The sequence below is a fragment of the Triticum aestivum genome, chromosome 5A (assembly GCF_018294505.1).
Source record: "Triticum aestivum cultivar Chinese Spring chromosome 5A, IWGSC CS RefSeq v2.1, whole genome shotgun sequence".
NCBI lineage: Eukaryota > Viridiplantae > Streptophyta > Magnoliopsida > Poales > Poaceae > Triticum > Triticum aestivum.
In genome coordinates this window covers 649,404,619-649,415,543 of record NC_057806.1, presented here as the reverse complement: position 1 = coordinate 649,415,543, position 10,925 = coordinate 649,404,619, and positions in this window count along the sequence as shown.

The window sequence follows — 10,925 nt, the reverse complement described above, 5'->3', positions numbered from 1 at the left end:
CCTATAAGGGTCAGTTCTCCTACTTTTTACTTCCGCACTTAAATCTCGGGACAAGATTTCTTGTAGTGGATGAGATTTGTAACACCCCCAGTGTCATGCTACAGTAACCCTATGTTATCAAACTAATCATTTTTCCAAACAGTGCTTCATCACCTTTGATCAATATCCCATTTGAAATTCCAGTCAATTCAAATTCAAGTGAAGTTTGAAGTTGCTCAAAAGTTGCTGGAAAAATGTTCATCATTTGTCAAAAATTCCATAACAATTATTTGTTAAGGAACACAACATCACTTTTGTGCAAAGATGAGCATTAGCAATTATAACAGCACCAATTCAGCATTTTTAAATGCTATCCTATTTATGAAAAATACCAAATGAATTCTTCTGGTCTCCAAAATATTTGTGGCACTGTCTATAATCACCAGGGATTTAATGGGACACATCCCAAATTTTTCTTAAGTGAAACAGTTGACCAAATAATTCCCTTTCTCTATCTGTTAATAAATAAAGGCAGAATATAAAAATATAAAAAGGCCTACCTGGCCTCTGGCCTAAGACCCAGCGCGGCCCAACCCATCAGGTGCCCCAGTCTCCCTCCTCTGTTCACACATGCACCGTGGATGCCGTGCGGCCGCACATGGCCGGGATGGCCACGTGCCGGCCATCCGCTACCGTCCCGCGCGGATAAGGTCGCCGGCGACGCCCCTGCCAACCCTAGACCGCCTACTTCCCCTTCGCGCCCCCTCCCTGGTCCTCTCCGCCTTGCCCACCTCACCAGATCCCTCCTCCCGTGCGCGCCCATGGCCGCGGCACCGTGCTGATGCGGCCACCCCTGTCCCCGCCCCTCTCTGACGAGTCGCTGAGCGCTGCCATGCCCCGCTATGTATTCTCCGACCACGGACTAGAGCTCGCCGCCCCTACAGTGCCCACCCCGTCGTCGTCTTCTTCCTCGACTCACCATCGTCTTCTTCAACGATGGTGCCCACTACAGCTCCTAAACCCACCGCCGGGCCCTCGTGCGCCCTCTCGGTGAGCTCGCCCTCCTCTTACCCCTCTCACGTAGGCCGCCTCTCTCTCAAGCTCGCTCACCGCGGCTGCCAAAGCTCTGCCCCGCCACTGAGCCCCTCGCCGTCGCTACTGACATCATCGAGCTCAACCAAGCCCCACGTCACGCTCAGGGCCTCGCGGCAGAGCCGCCCGCGCCCTTAGTTTGTCTTGCCACACCCCGCAACGTCGACTTCGTTGAGCGCCCGAAGCCGCCGCCGCTGCCGTCGATGAGGAGCTCACTTCCGGCCATCCCCGGGCGAGCCACCACTACCACCTCGACGCGCCTCGACACACTCGTCTGTTCGGCCCCAAACACGTAGCAAACGGAGCCCCGTTGCGCAATCCCCATCCGTGTCAGAACCCCGCCGGTGCCTCCACTCATCGCCGGCGCAGTTTTGGTCAGCCGCGAGCCCAACCGACCTCACCACGCGACGCGGCGAGCTCTCCTCGTTCGAATGCACCAAGTCCCGCGCCTAAAGACCCCCTGTGGCGCGATTCCGGCGAAGTCCGGCGAGCCCCGCCGCTGTTTTTGTCGCCGGCGGCGAAAACCCCGCCGTCGCCGACGTGGCGCAACTGGGCCCCACCCTTGGGTCATTGCCAGTGGGCCATGTGGGCCATGTTGACTGGGCAGCCCAGTGGCACTGACATGCGGGCTCCACCACGTATTTAAGCTAATTAAAATATTTTTATAAATAAAACTAATTAGTTAACCTAATCAGTCACTCACATGTGGGGCCCTACTGCTAATTAACTCTGTTTAATTAAAGAACCCACTGTTATCCCTCTGTGTATGACATGTGGGACCACTGGTCAGTTTGACCTGGTCAGCTGTCCCGTTGACTGCTGACGTCACAATGATGTCATGTTGAAGCTGTAATTATTTTCTATTAATAATAATAATTCCAGAAAATACTTTAATCTTTAGAAATTCATTGATAATAAACTGTGACTCTGATGAAAATGTTTTCTATATGAAACTTGCTGAGAAAAATCCTGTGAATCCGAATGCGCGGTCCATTCACCTGTCACATGCCCTAGCATGCTGAACATGGAACCGTCCCCTCTCTTTCTTCTGTCCGGAAAAAGCCAGACGCCGGGAAAACCCCTCCGGATGTTTTCCCTCTCCGTCTGCAATGTGTAGTACTGCGTTAGAGCACTCCTAGCGTAGCTTACTGCCTTGTCGGGCTTTCTGTTGCATTTGTATGCTTGCTATTTATTGTTTCTTCCCCCTCTTCTCTCCGGTAGACCCCGAGAACGATGCTGATATCCTTGTGATCGACTACGTCGATGACGACACTTCTTCCTTTTCAACAGAGCTTCCAGGCAAGCAAACCCCCCCTTGAGCATTCCCATATCGCCCATCTCTTTCCCTCTCATGCTTGCATTAGAACTACTACTGCTTTATCTATGATCCTACTCTGATGCATAGCCTGTTGTTGTTACCCGCTTTTATACCGTACCTGCTTATCCTAAACTGCTTAGTATAGGTTGGTTAGAGATCCATCAGTGACCCCACCTTGTCCCAGTTGCCTCGCTTTATGTTCAATGACTCGATTAATGTGATTGACGTCCAGGCCCCGACACCGCACATCACCCCCCTAGTTGTACGACTCTGCAGAGTTACCATCGAGTGCCGAGGGTGGAACCTCTTACCTCACTCCTGATGAGATCTCTGGAGTGTAGCTATACGGTCGAGGTCCTCGAGGGTGATTTCCTCCTTAACCACTTCCCTTACGGCTCTGTCGTGGAACCCATCAAATGTGAACCTCGAGGGTGGATCCTCTTACGTTCACCTTGATGATAACATCGAGTGGGATTCACCGGGGGTGATTCCTCGTGTTTTCCCCTTGGTGTTAGACACACAGTTACTATGGTTACTATGACTTTGCGCTGAGCCATGTTACTAAAGACGGGTCGGCTAGTCTTCGATAGGCTAGGCTTTCCCCTTCCCTTCTGGCATTCTACAGTTTAGTCCACAGATACTAACCATTCCTTTGATACAGATGCATACTTAGTTTAGTTCTGATGTAAGTCTTGCGAGTACTTTGGATGAGTACTCATGGTTGCTTTGCTACCTCTTTTTTCTCCATACCTGATTGTTGCGACCAGATGACGGATCCCAGGAGCCAGACGACACCACTGACGACTACTGCTACCCCGAGGGTGCCTACTACCATGTGGACACCGTTGATGACTTGGAGTAGTTAGGAGGCTCCCAGGCTGGAGGCCTTGCCTTTTCGATCAATGTTGCTTTTGTGCTAGCCTTCTTAAGGCAAACTTGTCTAACTTATGTCTGTACTCAGATATTGTTGCTTCCACTGACTCTTGTGTATTCGAGCTTACGTATTCGAGCCCTCGAGCCCCTGGCTTGTAATATAAAGCTTGTATTATTTTAATTTGTGTCTAGAGTTGTGTTGTGATATCTTGATCGTACACATTTGCGTGTATGATTAGTGTACGGTCAAATCGGGGGTGTCACAAGCTGCCGCAAAACAGGTGTTTGTACATATGTCTACTACCTTGGTTCCGGCCATTTTCAATTGGAGCAGGCAAAATCCAGAAAAAATGCAGCGGACTTTCCCCTTGCTGACTTCCTCGGGAGTAGCTCGACTAGCGTTGCACTAGCACCTGCAGCTGCACCTGCTCCCGCACCGGCTCCTGCACCTGCTTCCGCACTGGCTCCGGCACCGGCTCCGGCACCGGACATGCTCGGCGGTGCTTCGTCTTTGGTTGAGCTCGACGCTGATACGTCTCCAACGTATCTATAATTTTTGATTGTTCCATGGTATTATATTATCTGTTTTGGATGTTAATGGGCTTTATTTTACACTTCTATATTATTTTTAGGACTAACCTATTAACCGGAGGCCCAGCCCAAATTGGTGTTTTTTTGCCTATTTCAGTGTTCCACAGAAAAGGAATATCAAACGAAGTCCAAACGGAATGAAACCTTCGAGAACGTGATTTTCTCAACAAACATGATCCAGGAGACTTGGAGTGGGCGTCAAGAAACAATCCAGAAGGCCACGAGGCAGGGGGGCACGCCTACCCCCTGGGTGCGCCCTCCACCCTCGTGGGCCCCTCGTTGCTCCACCGACGTACTTCTTCCTCTTATATATATCCACGTACCCCCCAAACATCCAGGAGCACCACGAAAACCTAATTCTACCGCTGCAACCTTCTGTACCCGAGAGATCTTCTACCTCTTGAGCACTGTGTTGGTTTTCCCTTGAAGAGGAAAGGGTGATGCAGCAAAGTAGCATAAGTATTTCCCTCGATTTTTGAGAACCAAGATATCAATCCATTAGGAGATCACGCTCAAGTCCCATGCACCTACACAAACAAATAAGAACCTCGCAACCAACACGATAAAGGAATTGTCAAGCCCTTCTCAGTCACTTGTGAGAGTGAGATCTGATTGATATGATAAGATAATATTTTTGTTATTTTTATGATAAAGAGAAATAAAGATGCAAAGTAAAATAAACGGCAAAGGAAATAACTAAGTGTTGGAAAATATGATGAAAGATAGACCCGAGGGCCATAGGTTTCACTAGTGGCTTCTCTTAAGAGCATAAGTATTACGGTGGGTAAACGAATTACCGTCGAGCAATTGATAGAATTGAGCATAGTTATGAGAATATCTAGGTATGATCATGTATATATGCATCACGTCCGAGACAAGTAGACCGAAACGATTCTGCATCTACTGCTATTACTCCACACATCGACCGTTATCCAGCATCCATCTAGAGTATTAAGTTCATAAGAACAGAGTAATGCTTTAAGGAACATGACATGATGTAGAGGGATAAACTCATGCAATATGATATAAACCCCATCTTTTTATCCTCGATGGCAACAATACAATACGTGTCGGTTCCCTCTCTGTCACTGGGATCGAGCACCGCAAGACATAGTTCAGATTCTGTCATGTTATAAAAAAGTTTCACTTTCCAATTTTGCCCTCCCACTCACTTGCTCCCACTAGCTCTCTCGCTCGCCGCTCTCTGTCTCCTCCCCGTCGCCGCTCTCTCCCTCTCGCTCTCCCCTCCATCAATGCCCTCTCCCTATCCTCGTCGCCGCTCTCTCACTCTCCTCGTTGCCACCCTCTTCCTCTCCTCGTAGCCGGCCTCTCCCTCTCCCCGTTGCCGGCCTCTCCCTCTCCCCGTCACCGGCCTCTTCCACCGCCCGTTTTTCCTCACCACCCCGGCTCCACTCATACCCCGTAAGTCAACAAAATATCGATTCTTTTTGCGCCGGCAACGAGATTCTAGGCGAAGGACGTGTGGATGTGTAGAGGCGCCAGAGCTCGATATAGGCAATGAAGGCGTGGACATGGAGCGGTGCCCGAGCAGCGGATCTGGAGCGGCGTCCGAGAAACGGAGGGAGATGGAGTTCCCTCCTAGCGTGGCGGCTCGATCTGCAACGCCAGCAGCTACGGTAGCCACCCTCGCTGCTGTCGCGGGGAGATGCCGCTCTTCCCCTTCTCGGTCCGCCCTGATGTTGTTTCCTCTCCGTGACCCGTCATGGGAGGCACGGCCAGAGGCATCCCCGCCGCGTGCAGCTGCTGCTCCCAGACGCCGCCGCCGCCCTCCACAAGGAGCGACGATAGCCTGAAGCTCTGCGGCCCGGCGTGCGCCGAGCGGCGCGCCGCGGGGGCATCGTCGCCGACCGGCCACACGACATCGCTCTCATCCAGCTAGAAGCATGCGCTGTCGTGGCCCGCCTCCGATTGCTTCAGCAAGCCAAGAAACTGGAACGCGCCCATGCCCGGCGACCTCGGCATCTCCATCGATGATGGTAAGCCCCTCCTCTGTTCCCTCTAATGGTAAACTCTGAAATTGCTTGCTTGCTTTCTTTCGGCAGCAGGCCAAGAAACAAGGAGTGCATACTTAATTCAGTTAGTTTTGCAGTAGTTTGGTTGCAGTAGCAGTACTTCATTCAAGTGAAAAGATTCAGTTAGTTGTATCTCTGCATACTTAATTCAGTTTGGTTGCAGTACTTGTATCTCTGCATACTTAATTAACTGAATTTGGTTGCAGTAGATGATTCAAGTGAAAAGTTTCAGTTAGTTTTGTAGTAGTTTTGCTAGAGTAATAAGGAAAAGTTGCAGTAGTTTGTCAATGTTAACCTCGACGTATCTGCAGTTTCATTCACTGCTTGCTACTCCTCCTTATTACTCCTTGGTGCTGGAGTACTTCGACGTGTCTAGAGTATTTTGAGTAGCTAAATAAGTGCAGTTCAGTTGCTTCAGTCGCTGCTTATTTCTTCAGTAGCTAAATAAGTTTAGTTTAGTTTAGTTGAAGTGAGCTGCGTTCTCGCTGCCGCCTTGCATATTTCAGAGATCGAGAGTGTAGATCAAAACATAGTTAAGCAGTACACAAATCAAAATCTACTGGTAATCTCCATTTCTAAATCAAGCATGGCAAGTTTTGTACTCATGGAGTACTTCTGGTGAAATCAAATTCAAAGAACTATTGGTAAAACTACTTGTAGTTGAACTACTGGTAAAATCAAATTCAAAAAACTACTGATGTAAATAAAATTCAAAGAACTACTGGTAAAATCAAAATCAAAGAGTTTAACATGGCAAGTTTTCTCTTCTCTTCTGGTGTAAATCAAAATCAAAAGTAATCTTGCATTTTCTCTTCTCTTCTTGCTCTCTTCTCCTATCTTGTCTTCTGTACCTTTCCTTTAATTAATTAAATGAAACATTTCCTTTAATTAATTAAAATGAAACATTTCCTTTAATTAATTAAATGAAACCTCTCCTTTAGTTAAATAAAATGAAACCTAGGTGAACTTAGTCCATAAAGTTACTCCTAATTTACTGTCAAATTACTCCTAGTGTTGACACTGTTGACTCCCTAGTGTTGACACTAACAACAACCAGTCAGGATGACACTGTGACAACAACAGTTAGGAGTACACCCATTTGGTTTAATTGAAATGCACAAAAATTATGATGTGAAACAAGAAGAAGTCAGTTTATTGAGCACATTTAGTTAATGGCTGCTGTCAAATTTTTTATGCTCCATTTAGTGAGCACATTTGTTAACACTACTCTTGCTTGTTAACTGAATTACTCCATTTATTAACATCTGTATTTACAGTAGCAGTTACTTTTGCACAGTAGCATCAATATCAAGTGTAGCAAGTGTACTCCTGCTTGCTCTTCTCTGAACAATAATCTTTCCACCTGAATGTGCTATATGAACACTTCCTTGTTGTTTGTATACACCGTCGAGTCGAATTGCCTAACTTCTGAATGTCTACATGACCATTCTTTGCTTCTGTCAATGAAAATCAGTGTTAGCAATGTTTAGGTTGTTACCAATGTGTTCTGAAAATAAAAATCCATTTAGTGAGCGCATTTGCTAGGAGTACAGTGTTACACATGCCAATGTTCAGTTTTATCCTCTCCTCTTCTTAGATAATTTTAATTAACTAGAAATTAAACCTTTTCTTTTAGTTAAATCTAAATAAAACATTCTTAGTTAATTAAACTCAAATTAAACCTTTCTGTTAATTAAACTTAAATTAAACCTTTTCTGTTACTAAATTAAACCTTTTGTGTTAAAATTAAATTAAAGTTTCTAGTCCTCTCTCTTCTATTCCACTCCTTTCCTCTCATATTCCTCTCCTAGTCCTTTCCTTTAGTAGCAGCAACAACAACAAGTCCTTTTCTTTAACTAATTAAAACTAAAGGATTATGGATTATGACACATACTCTTCTCTAATTCACTCCTCTCCTCTCCTACTACTCTCCTATCAGAGAATGATCATACAAATGGAGTAGTAGAAATATACATATACAAATGGAGTATGGAGTAAAAAATACATGGAGTAAAAGTGCAAAATTAAATGGAGTAAATTTTTAAATGGAGTTACACATACAAGTGGAGTTAGACATACTCCAACATACTCCACACAAACAACATACTCCAACATACTCAAATATGGATTATTACAGACATGACAAGCATCACTAGCATCACAGCCTCATCGCAAGCAACTAGCCTCATCACTAGCATCAGAGCCTCATCGCAAGCATCACAAGCATCATCACTAGCATCACAGCCTCATCACTAGCATCATGAGCATCATCACTAGCATCACAACCTCATAACTAGCATTACAACCTCATCACTAACATCAGAGCCTCATCGCAAGCATCACAAGCATCATCACTAGCATCACAGCCTCATCACTAGCATCACGAGCATCATCACTAGCATCACAACCTCATCACTAGCATCAGAGCCTCATCGCAAGAATCACAAGCATCATCACTAGCATCACAACCTCATCACTAGCATCACGAGCATCATCACTAGCATCACAACCTCATCACTAGCATCAGAGCCTCATCGCAAGCATCACAAGCATCATCACTAGCATCATCTCAAAGCATCTGAACAAGCCTCATGTCAAGCATCTGAACAAGCCTCATGTCAAGCATCTGAACAAGCCTCATCTCAAGCATCACAAGCAGCACAGGCCTCATCACTAAACCCTCTCCATTAGCCCTAAGTTGTGCAGGGCATTTGCATACACCTCTGGAGGGCATGATAATCTTGGAGGTAGTTGTCCAAGCCCCTCAAGCCTTTCGTTGTTTACATGGTGTATTTTATACCCATTGCCCCCTGCATGGTTCAGGATCTGAATCATGCACGTCTGCAGAGTTAGGAAAATTCTGTTGAGCTTGTAAACGTCATAGCCTTCAAATTCCTCCAAAACACCCTTAATAAGGTCTTGTAGTGTTTTAGGACTCGGACAATCTATCAGGGATTGGAGCGAGTTGAAAAACCCAAGGTCAAGCACATTCAAATCAGGACTGTTGGGAGGTTGTTGTATTATTGTGATGTCAAGTCCAGTTTTTGCGACAACTTCTAGAAATTCCGGATCATCTGGCAAGATATGGGGCTTAGCATTATCCTGCTGAATGTAGATGGTTTGTCCAGCATCACGTTCGGGCCAAACAACTTGTATTGCTGGCAAGACATTCTCTATTAGGAACTCCCTCATCACTTTTCTGTCGACTTTTATTGATTTTGTCTCTATTGTACCTCTGGGCCTGTTGTTGCTTCTCCTTTGAGCAGGAACTTCCTTCACGAATGGCCAGATACCAATTTTCCCAGAGAAGGTCACGTTTCCTTCACTGTCCCACCTCGGCCTAGCAACGGCTGTCAAGAACATCACCTTGCCAATACAATTGCCATGTATAGGCCTCGTAGGCTCTTCCTCCCCATCCAACAGATAATATGTTTTATTCTTCTTTGTCATGTTAAACCACTTTTCGTCGATATGGACAACATTATGCATAGTATTGAACTTATTAGGCCTTTCCGTTGTTGTTGTTGCCTCATCAAGCATCGACAAACAAAATTTCATCCTATCCTTTTTATTCTGGTCCTTTAGAGCTGGCTTCACACAGTTTGTATGCCTCCTTATCAAGTTTAACATGAACTTTCTATGAAGCGTGGTAGGGCTACATCCTAGTTGCTAGGCAAGTGACCTAACGGTAGACCTTTTGTTTAATGGGATCGTTAGGATTTTTTCTAGGTTAATGTCCTTAGGCTTTCTTCCAGAATTTCCTTTTTTTATTAGAAACATCCACCTCTTTACCTTCGCTAATTTGCTTCATAGCTTTCCTCCAAATTCTTTGTATATTCCAAACACCCACTCCAAATTTTTTTGCAATGTCTTGCTTATTAGTTCCCAAAAAGTGCCTCCTCTACTCATACACAGTGTATGTATTGCTACATAAGTAGCAAATTTTTGCTGGTCATTGAGGGTTTTATATTTCCTAGCAACTTGCCCAACACCTGTACCAAGACATACAACAGAGAATTGATTAAATGAAATGATCAAGTGATGAAGTGATGGAATGATCAAGTGATGAAATGATGAAATGATCAGCTGTAATTGTACCTGGATTTTGAACAATTTCATCTCCTTCCATCCCCTCTCTGGCATCTCCTTCCATATCATCTCCTACATGTCCTTCCATTTCATTTTCTGCATCTTCATCCATTTCATCAACATCTTCTGCAGGTGGAGTGAAGTTGAGGTCTGGGAGATCCATTTTCTCCTGAAGATATGATATGTAATATGAAGTAGAAGTAGAAGTACAAGTACAAGAAGAAGTACATATAAATTCAGTCTATTTACTATCAATTGCTGTCTGTTTACTGTCAAAGCAAGAATTAGTTTCCTAGGTTAATAGCCATAATTAGTTTTCTGTATCTTAATTAACTCTAACATTTTGCCTGAAAACTGAATGTACAATGTTTCTGTAGATAATTTGATCGAAAAGGGATGGCATGCTGAGGTGTACAAAGGACAGCTTGCTGATGGACAGTTTGTGGCAGTGAAGAGGTTAACAAAAATACTTAACCAAGCATGCTGAGGTGAGCAGAGTAGAGACTGTCTGCAATCATGATCTAGAGTAGCATGGAGTAAAATGTTTGCAAGAGTACAATTACAGGCATGAGTATAATGAATTAACCAATTATTGTCAGTAGAAACTTAAAGTTCAGACATGAAGTAGTCTTAGAGACCCGTGTACTCCTTGTATTCATGAGTACAGTAAGAAGCAGATAGTGCACTTTGCCAGCTGCTCTTTTCTTTGCTTTTACCCCAGGATAACACACTAAGATCAGTACTGTACATTATTTTGTTTGACAGGAGTACATTATCTACATTATTTTGTTTGAGGAGTACAATATATGTGTAATGCATGAAGACCCTTAAGCCCTCTCTGACAGGAAGATCTTTCATTGGCACAAAAGGGGTACCACGAAAAGAAAAGAAATATTTGTTTATTCAGCCCTCTTTTCTCTCTATCTCTAGTTCTTCAGTTTTCTGTGTCT